Genomic DNA, 11,519 nt, shown 5'->3' with positions numbered 1-11,519 from the left:
AGCTGTGGTGTCATTAGAGGGCACAGCAACCTGAAACTCTTGGGCTCAATTGATCCTCTTCCTCAGCCTCTGGAGTAGCTGGGACTACAGGCACACTTGTCATGTCACTCAGCTAGTTTTTCTGTTCTTGGTAGAGATGGGGTCTCATTCTTGCTCAGACTGATCTCAAAATCCTGAACTCAAGCAGCCCACCCACCTCAGCCTCCCAGAATGCTAGGATTACAGGTGTGAGCCACTGCACCTGGCATCCCTTAGCTACTTCATGGGCATGTAGTTGTTTGCCATTTTTGTGGGGGAGACAAGCATTGGAACCTTCTAGTCTTCTGTCTTGCTGATGTCACTGTCTACTAGGCATATGTGTGTCTATATATATGTGTGTGTGTGTGTATATATATATATATATCTGTATGTATCTCAATACACACACACATACATTTTAAAATTTATTTATTCTAGCTCTGTCATCCTAGCTAGAGTGCACTGGTAGCAGAGCTCATAGCAACCTCAAACTCTTGGACTCAGGTGATCGATCCTCCTGCCTCACCCTCCTGAGTAGGTAGGACTACAGGCCTGTGCCACAATGCTCAGCTAATTTTTTTCTATTTTTAGTAGAGATGAGGTCTCTTTTGCTTAGGCTGGTCTTACACTCCTGAGCTCAGGTAATCCTCCTGCCTTGGTCTTCCAGAGTGCTGAGACTACAAGTATGAGATGTCACACCCAGCCTCTAACAGGCTTTTAAGTGGTAATTTTAAAATGAATTAAAAATTAGTCAAAGTGTGAAGTGCCTAAAATGAATATTTCCAAGTCTTTGAAATATTTCTCTGGTGTCTAACTTCAGCTTATGTTCTTCCATCCTGTGCATCCTACTAAAAGTCTGACATTTATAAAATCTCCTGAGCATCATTACACCTACAGTCTACTGTGACACCATCAGTGACAATCCCAGAAGATGCTTTTCCAAATCCTCTGACCCTTGGCATGCCTGAGTGACACCGCAATTCCTTCAGTTCTCATCAAACCAAAGCTGTGCTTTATTGTGGGCAAAAAAAAAGGGAGCCTATATCCTCCCTCGTCTGTATCACACTTTGTCACCTTGATGACTCTACGTTCCTCTACTTGCCTGGGAAAATAGCTCCTTTGCTTCTTTCCTATAGTCCTATCTATTCCAAGGTGCTAGGCCGGGAACCAAGACCAATTATGCCCCTTTTCTCCAGTTTATACCCAGTTATAGTTATACACAATTATCCCAGTTAATGAGCAGCCTGCCTTGCACTGTTCATCTGTACTATTTCTTTCTCCACAGGCAATGAGTATAGACAAACGGACACCTAAGCTCCTGGTCCACTCTGACACTCCATAGAAATGTCATGTCCAAATGTGCATGAATCTTTTTAAGAACCACCTGCAATACCCAACAACATACTCATAGGCTGAGTTAAGAATGAATGAGGCCCCATTCTCCTGTCTCTTTCAAAGATGGTGGGAACTCTTTAACACTGTACGCCTAATACTTGTTTGATCTCAGGTAAACTATTTCGCTCGCAGCCTTCACTTTCTTTCTCCCTATAATCAGTGAGTGTTTTTACGTATATTCCAGAGATACAGTGAAGCACAGCTGATGGACTCTAGTGAAGCAAGTGGCAGAAAAGCCCAAAATAGACATAATGAAAATCTCACGACTCCAAATCAATGAATCAAGTAAAGAGGTAGAAACCTCCACAGGAAGGAGGACGGATGTTCTGAGCTTTTGTCCCTTAGGGAATATTAGTTTTACCTTTTTTTGCTAAAATCATGGCAACCAGGCTGGGAATTTAGGCTAGATTATTTACTCAATGTGACAGCCCCTCCTCCCCTTTCTTTTTCTCCAAGCCTGTACCCATGACCTTTCCAGACTCTTCAAGTTATTTTTTTTTTTAAACAAATATCATCAAAGAATCAGAATTAGGTGCACAGGCATTGCAAACCTGAGTTACCCTTTATTTTTCTTTGTCTCAAAAGTTTAGACATTTCCCAGATGATCTTTACTTATTGAAATGACTGGCAGCAATTGCAGCCTTGTAGAAATGTTAAATTATCTCACCGATGCTCAGAAAAAGCAGAAGTCCTGTAGTTTCAACTGCCTGTGTGGGAAAAGGAAAAAATAAATTCTTGAAAAAGGCTTGTTGATCAGAACTTTCTCTTGTTAAAAGAGTGATTGCTCAATGGGAAATGAAGATCACAAATCTTCCCCCTTCAGAACTAAATGATAATGGAGTTTTAATACTCTAACAAAAATAAAACCTCCTCCTCCTGAGCCGCTCAACGACTGCATTGCTTGAATAATGTGCTGGGTTAAGCAAGGAGGCCTGCAATGTAGTAATTACTCTAAGGAGGCTGCGGGGGAAAGGAAAGTACATTCCAGACACCTAATCATTTACCATTGAGTTTAATGAGGTAGTAATTTACAGCTTTGGGGGTGGAAGTATGGAAAGGTCCCTGCCAGGAACTGGGCAGACTCTTTAAAATCCTGGTGTTTAATGAAGGCATTGGAGGGTGGTTTCATACGGCCGAACTTATGTAATTCCATCTGCTCCGTGCTTGGACAGGAAGTAAATGACAGGGCACTTGGGACCTACATCTGGAAACAACATGTTTCAAAGGATTTTATAAATCCTGCAGTAAAGGAAGAAAAAGAAGAAAGAAAGAAACAGAGGTGAAAGGGCGTAATTATGGGGGATGAGGAAGTACAACAAAGAGGGGGCTTTGCAGAATTTTTTTTAGCTTGAAGAAATAACGTTTTCTAACGTCAAGGTCAGTCATTGACGATAATTGACGGAACATGCTTGTCAAGCTTGATATGAAAACAGAAGGTCCTGAAGGTTCTTTGGGGGGCAGGATTTGGGTAAAGGCTATAAAGTGGTTCAGGATCCACTGGACTTACCTAAAGGCCACTTTTCAGTCTTCCAGGAATGTCGCTATTACCCTCTTTGTTGTTACCATTTCTTGGTTCATGATATAGCGGGTTAATTTTGCTTTCTCTTCACTGTTGCTTTGTAAATACAGCTAGCCCAGGAAAGGAGTTTGTCTTAAAGAGATGCAAAAAGCATCTCTTTCTTTCTGGAGGTGGAGAAAGTAGCTGCTAGACCAGCCTTTCATCCTATCAGGCCCCTGATTCATATAAATCAGGATTTGTTTCTTCTCACTCAGCCTGAGTGTTCTTCATATTTCACTGTATGTTGCTTCTACTTTAATTCTCACGAAAATTAAGTCTTCTGCTCCCCAATTTGTGAATCCTCCAAAACATTCTCCTGTTCGTAAACACATTTTCTTATTCTCTCCTTTTCTAATTGTTTCTGAAATTTGGGAAGAAATGAGGTTAAATCAAAGGGAATAGAGAGGAGCCATTGCATTTCTTGTCTCTGAAGAACATAGATCTAAGTTGAAATTCATCCCTTCATCAGGCTATTATAAAATGTTTCAGAAGGAAACACTGTGTGATCACGGGCCAGGGAGGCCAGTGGTGCTAGCTAAAGAAATCAGACCCATTTATAGCAAGGATGTGATCACAGTCATAATCACTGATGATAGTGCTTGGGCATTTACTCTGAGTTAGATGGTTTATGGCTCTTATCTCACTTAATTCTTCAGTTATCCTATGCAACAGGTTATAACAGGTCTGAGAGTTTAGTTCACAAACTAATCCTGAAAAAGTGCTACATACCTCATTGCTGAATATCGCTACAGTCACCCGGTGGCCAGTGGGGATATTATTCAGCAATGAGGTATGTAGCACTTTTTCTAGCACTAGTTCACAAACTTAACTGTCAGACTTCGGACTTTTATCTCACTATGCAGATGAGGAAACTGACATTCATAGATGTTACTAGCTCGAGGTCACTAGGATGGTAGGCAGAATGGAGAATTCAAACTCAAGTCTGTTTGACCTTAGAGCACTGTTTTTCATTCTTTTTTTTTTTTTTTATCTCACAGCACATTTGAATCTGTAGACTTCCGCACACACTTAAATTATGTTGATCAAAAAAAGAGTCAAACAAAGAATATACTTACTATGCTTTGAACTTCTTTTGAAAATAATTAATGATCTTTAAAAATTTTCACAGCAGGTTTGGTGCCTACAGCTCACTGGCAAGGGTACCAGCCACATACACCAGAGCTGGTGGGTTTGAATCCAGCCTGGGCCTGCCAAACAACAGTGACAACTACAACAACAACAGAATAGCTGGGCATTGTGGTGGGCACCTGTAAGTGTCAGCTACTTGGGAGGCTGAGGCAAGAGAAATGCTTAAGCCCAAGAGTTTGAGGTTGCTGTGAGCCATGATGCCATAGCACTCTACTGAGGGTGATAGCTTGAGACTGTCTCAAAAAAAATTTTTTTTTTCTTTTTTTGGCAGCACACCTGTTGAAAATCACTGCCCTAGAGCCTACAGTCTTAACTATTACAAGGTATAGTAGAACCTCCAGAGTTGACCACCTCTCCCCCGTGACAACGTCCTTAAGTTGACCTGATTTTCACAGACCTGACATGTACTACATGTATGTATCAGTACAGTAGGCCTAGTTCCTTATGTTGACCATCTCTGTATGTTGACCAGTTTGTTATAGTCCCTTCAGTGGTCAACTTATGGAGGTTCTACTGTATTACCTTGAATTTCAAGTGTTTGGATGTCATATTGTAGGGAATTTTTAACGGTTTGACCAGAGTGATGATTCTAATGGCACCAGGGAAACACTTTCATTGCCCCCAAATGCAAAAATTTCTGTCTTTAAAGTATTTCATATGATATTTGGAGTACTGAAAAAAGGATTTTTTTTTCATATAAATTTTTTTACCATAGACCTTAGAATCTGGCACAAAGAAAACGAGAAATTGGTTTTCAAATGCTTTATTTTCCTGTTTTCCAGAGAATAAGCTATTTACTGTGTCTTAATTTGGAACCCTATTCTTTTGCTGATGAAAAATCATAAACAAGTTTTTTCATTTCTTATGACCTGCAGTCTCTCTTTTGAAAGTCTAGGCAAAATCTCTACACTGGAATAATAATTATTCTTTGGAGACTGTGTCTGCCTATCCACAATAAGAAACATGTGACAAGGTATTTAGTTATGGTTTCAATCCACACGAGCTGGGAAGGACTTTCAAGTTAAATAAATCTTCACATGTGTGACAAAAACAAGCTCTAATATACTATCGGTAAAGCCAGCAGGAAATCTGAGACCAGAAGCACTAATGAAGGTGGAAAAATTTTGAAAATTTTAATAGTAAGCTCCTATTTCTTCCTTTTTCTGGTCTCCAGAGTTAGCTTGGTTTGTGGAATACTTTTGGTACTGCTAGTTTATTTCCAGTTTTGAGGCTCTTACGCTGCTAATCTTAGAAAAACCAACCTCTAACTTGGTAGATGTATACTTAGTTGCTCACAAAACTGTTTTCTTTATTTAGAAGCTCAGAGAACTAATAAAGTAAATAATCTCCAGTCTCCTGGACTATCAAATACCGGCGTGTGTTGAATTGTTGATGTTGCTTTCACGATGCCCGTGTTGTGATAAGTATTAACTCTTGAATATGTTAATACCTTTGACATGAATCAAACATGTAAAAATTAAGTCCATTTATTGATTCTCTTGTGTATTCTTTGGAGAAGTCCACTAGCACCCCATTTATCCAGTGTGATGAGGGGTTGAGGTCTTCCATGTAATGGATATTTCCCAGAAATTTGACCTCTTTAAAATGCCAGTTTTAAAAACTTGCATAGAGAGATTCTATGGATATCTTTGTATGTGTTATCTGTCTTCTTAAAAAAAGAAGACACTGAATCAACTTAGTTTTAGCTGCACAACCTCAGACCCTGGTTCTAAATCATCACTGTCTTGTCGTGGCCTGTATTCTGCTGTGCTGTAGGAGAATGATTGCTAAGGAGTGAAAAGCTGGTGAGGGCCTTGCTAAGGCTGAATGAAACTAGACTGGGTCATTTGAGTTCGTGCAAAGGCTTTTGAAAATTATGTGCAAATGTGTGTGGGGGCATGCTGCCTCCGGTACCATCCTCATAGTTGGTTGATTCTAAGTTTCTGTGGCTGGAATACCTCCCCCTAAACTTGTGGCTCTCAGAGAAGCTGCTAAGCTCCTTGTGTATAAACTCAGTGTGTGACATCTGCTTAGGTCATTTAGAGGCTGTGGTTGTTCCATTTCTCATTCCGCATTGTGTGCTACGTAGCCAAGCCTGCCAGATTACTCACCTCTGAGCAAACAGGCAATTTCTCTAATGCTAGGCTTATGTTGCAAAATGCTAAACAATTTCACAGCTCTCCATCCCAAGCCTTTTTTCTGGTGTCAACCTTACTTTGCTAATGATAATGCCATCTCTTCCTGTCACCCCTATTACAGACCCATTTGTAGAGTGGAGCTTTGGGGGGCATGATTTTAAAGTTAGGAATATATGGGTTTGAATTTCTTTGCTCTGACTCCATAATATCGTGATCTTGGACATGTTAATGCATTTCTCTCCTCCATCCATTTGACAAATATTTATTGGGTACCTGTTCCATGCTGGGCAATGTTCTGGGCCTTTGGGATAGTGAGTTTAGAGTGCACAGCCCAGTTGGAGTAGATAGACAAGAAATGAGCAAATAAATGTACAGTGTGTCCGAGGATGGGAGTGCAAGGGGTGTGTGGGATAGAGGTTGAAGTGGAGGTGGGCTGAAATTGTTTATGAAAGTCGCTTCAGCAGAGTGGTTGAGAGGAATGCCTGCTAGAAATGCACTCAGGAGAGAAAGGAAAGAGTAGAACTGAAGTCACCATGTACAGGCACCTTCCATGAAGGTTTATAATAAGGAGAGGCAGAGCTGTGTTATGGTAGCTGGGAGGAAATGTGGGGTCAAGTGAAGTTTTATTTTCAGATTGTCCTGCATTTTTGTATGCTGATGTGAATGATTCAGCAGAGAGAGGGAAATGGAAGATTCAAGGGCAAGAGGGAAAAACTGGCGAAGCACTGTCGTTCCTGAGTTGACAGGGATGAGACCTTCTGTACAAGTGGAAGGTGTGGCCTCCATAGCCACATTCGGCAGAGAATGTAAGAGCACACACAGCATCAGTTGTCAGGAGACGTGGTGGTTGGTGTGTGTCCACACCTTTTTTGACTGCTTGTTTCTTCAATGAAAAGGGAAGCAAGGTTACCGTCTGAGAGAGGAGATGGGGAGGACACATGGGATATTAGAGAAGAGAGAAAAAGTGACCAGCTGGTCATTGTAGAGAGTGGGCCAGTGAACGAGCTGCAGAAATGCAGTCGAATTGCCAGGAGGCTCCAAGGGCCCATTTGAGACTAGCGATTGTCAAGGTAAAACTAGATCAGTTAGTTTCTTTTTACGGAATATACTTCCCTGATGTGTCTGCCGTTTTGAAAGGATTGTAGTACTTCCTGCTCATTGCCCCCTGAGAAGCCAGGGAAGTTGCTGGCCCCATCCTTCCTTCCCATTTACCCTTCACAATTTCCTTCTCCTGTTCCTAAAGTCCTAGGAAAAGAAGTTGGCAGCTTTCCCTTTTGAATTTCCAGAACACCTCACCAACACCTTTCCTGCAGCGCTCTTGTATAAACTTTAGCCCTTTCTTTACATTTCTGCTTTTATCCTGACCCTGAGTAGGCCTGGATTTCTGTCCCCGGCCCCTCATACAATGTCTCCATATTGCAGATTTTTAGATAAATGTTTACTGCCTGCAAAGAGGAAGGAAAAAATTCAAAGTTCCCCTCTTATTTCTGTATATCCAGTTCTTAAAGATGGCCTGTTTCTAGTATTCAGTGATTAAAAATCAAACCACCCTTCTCTAGAGATTGATTAACAGTGACTTTTTCCCTTTGGATTTCTTGTAGAGATTCCATTTATTTACTAAATACTTGTTATTTTTCTTCTGGTATGTGTCTAAATGATGACTATTTCTTGGCACCACTTGAACGATACAAAGTCGAGAAAGATTTATTTTCTCACAACTGCTTCCCTTCCAGATAATGGCAAATTACATAAAACATTTTTAGGTCAACCAAGGCAACTGAGAAATTTTGATTTTGACCACAGCGGAGGCAATTTGCTGTGGGGACGGCTGGAGGCACAAAGGTTCCCGAAGCCAGTTGGGGGCCTGTAATTGATTTCAGATGTGCCTGAATAACACTGAAGATAAATGTCCCAGAGGTAGATTATTGGAGCGCTCTTTAGCTGTTTCTAATAAAATTTTCTTAAAAGTTCCAAGATTTTTTCCCCTGCAGATGCATATAATAATTCTAGCATAAATTCATGGGCCTGAATGAGAACTATATGTTTGTTAATGATTCCCCATTTCTTTCCTAATTAGGAAAGAAATATAGTCTCAGTAGAAAAAAAAAATAAGATAACTATAAAGAACAAAGATAATCACTGGAATTTTACATACAGAAATTTATGTAGTTGGGATCCTACAGATCATAGTTTTACCTATTAATTTTTATGTGATAGCCGGAGCTTTTGCCCTTAGGATTATAAATTTTTCAAAGTCTGAATTCAGTAGTCTGGTATATCAGTGTTTTTCTTTTTTTTTCATAGTTTCCCCATGTTGTCTTGGGGAATCATAGAGATGAGTGTCTTGGGGGGCCACGTGTTAAAGTGATGTGCCAAGAGCTGGGGGAAAGCAGGAGTTGGGATGAGGTCATTCGGTTGATTGGCTACAGGCCCCCTTGGACTTCTCAAACAGAGCTCCATATTTAACTAATTTTTACATTGAGCTTCTGCACAAAATTTTCCTTGAACAAGGGTTTTCAAGCATATTAAAATTTGAAAACGTTATTGGCGAATCCCAAGTTCACATTTGTTACATGTCTAGTATTTCTACAGTTTCAGTAACATTGCAGGCGATTTAGTATACACACATAATTCTTTCTTTGGGATCTATAAGGAGGTAAAGCATTATTTGGTTAAGCAATCGAGACAATAGATACTGTCAAGTCAGGCTAGATAAATAAATCTTGCCTGGAGAACGGTTCTGTCGCTTCAGCTCCTACTGGTGGTGTATGAAAAAAACCCGTCTCTTTGTACACCAATGACATTTTCTTGGTGGTTATTTGCTGTTTGCTAGTTGAAAAGCAGCAGATCACTTCTGTTTTAATAAGCAATGATTTTATTATGGTGAGGCTCAACTTTCCCCCACATGTTTAGTAGTGATGTTTTCTTACACGAATTTTTTATTTGCTTGTATTTCTCTGCTAATATTTCTATGGGAGCATTAGTGGGTTTCTAATGGGTTTTAAGATTTAACTGTTGACCCCTTAAACAACATAGCTTTGAACTGTATAGCTCTACTCGTAGGATTTTTTTTTTTCAACCAAATATGCAGGTTGAAAATACAGTGTGCATGGGGTGTAAGACCTGTTGGAATAGAGGGTGGTGAACTTTGAGATGGGTTTGAGATGGGTTTTGACACATGGGTTCCACAAAGCCAACTATGGGTCTTGAGTATGTGCTGATTTGAGTATTTGCAGAGATCTCAGAACCAAGGCCCTGCCTATACTGAGGGATCAGGATACAAGTATAGTAAAGGTATTAACCCTTTGTCTTATTTTGGGGCTATTTTTTCCAGCCAGTGTTATATTTTTTATATCATTCGGTATATTTTAGGTGGTCTAACTGATCAATTATTTTCTTTTTAATTTTTTTATTGAATGGTAACTATGTACATTAATGCACTTCTGGGGTACAGTGTGGGGTTTTCACGTGCAATCTGAAACACTTCCATCAAACTGGTCAACACAGCCTTCATGTCATTTTCTCAGTTATTGTTTTAAAACGTTCACATTCTACTCTTAGAAAGATTCACTTGTACCCCTGTATAATTATTTTCTTTATGACTCCTTCCCTGGCTTTTACATTTGCAAAAGTCTCTTTTCCATTTTCCTAAGATTCACCTGTGATTTCTAATAGTCCAGTGGTTTCATTGTAAAAATTAACACGAGTTCATAAGTAGGTATCTGGATTCAAATGTTTTATTTTCAATATATAATAACTAATTTTTATGTTATCATTTGTGAATGATCCATACCAACTTCATTGGATTATTCATAGATATAGTAAACTTTTATCCAACAATCTTTTTTTTTTTTGAGACAGAGTCTCACTAGGTCACACTCGGTAGAGTGCTATGGTATCACAGTTCACAACAACCTCAAACTCTTGGGCTTAAGCAATTCTCTTGCCTCAGCCTCCCAAGTAGCTGGGACTACAGGAGCCCACCACAATGCTATAGATGGGCAGGATAGATGGATATTTTGTTGTTGTTGTTGTCATTGTTGTCTGGCAGGCCTGGGCTGGGTTTGAACCCACTGGCCCTGGTGTATGTGGCCAGCACTCTAGCTGCTGAGCTATGTACACTTTCTTAAAGGTCTACATCTTCTTAACCCATGTTGTTTGCTCTGGCAGTTAATTTGAAGAGTTTCTTGGAATTTCTAAGAGGAAAATAATATTGTCAGGAAATAATTATTGTTTTGTGTCTTCCTTCCAACCTGCATGCCACTTATCTTTTTTTCTTTGCTTAACCTCTGGCTAGGGCTCCTGGGACAATGTTGAATAGAAGTATTGTGGGTATTTATCACATTCCTGTTTTCAAAGGGAGTTCTCTAACTTCTTGTCATTTGGTGTGACTGTTATAAGCTTTCAGTAGATTCTGTTTATCAGGTTGAGGAAGTTCACTTTTATTTCTATTTGCTAAGAATTCTTTAAAAGCATGAACTATTTTTGAATAATAAAAAATCCATTTCCTCCATCCATGGAAATGTTTATTTCTTACCTCTTATTTTGCTAAAGTGGTTAAATTATACTAATTAGGTTTTTTGAAGTGAACTCATCTGAAATCAGACTCAATGTCTTATTTATTTTACTGGATTCAAGTTAATAATATTTTCTTTAAGCACTTTTATATTTATGGCTTCTTCTCCTTATAATGCATTGGGATGATTTTTAGAATCATTATGCAAAGATCATAACATGAGTTGGAAATCATTCCTTACTTTTCTATCTCTGAAAAGGAATATTTGGTGGGATTAGTCTGTAAAACCAACTGAGCCTGGATATGTGTGTGTGTGTATTTATCATTATGATAACAAGCTTTATTCTGGTAGGTTATCTGCAGAGATGGACATAATAATTGTTCCTGCCCATCTATACACATGAAGCTCCTCAATCGAGAGTCTACTTGCCTTTTTTGTGAATCTGGGCTGCTATGACTTGCTTTGTCCAGTAGAATGCCGTTGAAATTGTGCTGTGCTGTTTATGGGCTGGTGGGCTTCTATTGTGGTTCTCTTGAGAACAGCTATCATATAAGGAACTCACAATAGATTACTGAATGGTGAGAGTCCTGTAAAAGTTGGTGGGGAAGAAAGACAGAGAGACAAAGAGGTGCAGCCAGTCCCCGTCCAATCCAGAGAGTTCCCACTCAATCCAGAGAGTCCCCACCCAATCCAGAGAGTCCCCATCCAATCCAGAGAGTCCCCACCCAATCCAGAGAGTCCCCA

The sequence above is a fragment of the Otolemur garnettii genome, unplaced genomic scaffold (genome assembly GCF_000181295.1).
Source record: "Otolemur garnettii isolate 467f Iridium unplaced genomic scaffold, OtoGar3 scaffold00014, whole genome shotgun sequence".
Classification (NCBI taxonomy): domain Eukaryota; kingdom Metazoa; phylum Chordata; class Mammalia; order Primates; family Galagidae; genus Otolemur; species Otolemur garnettii.
This window is presented reverse-complemented; position numbering follows the sequence as displayed.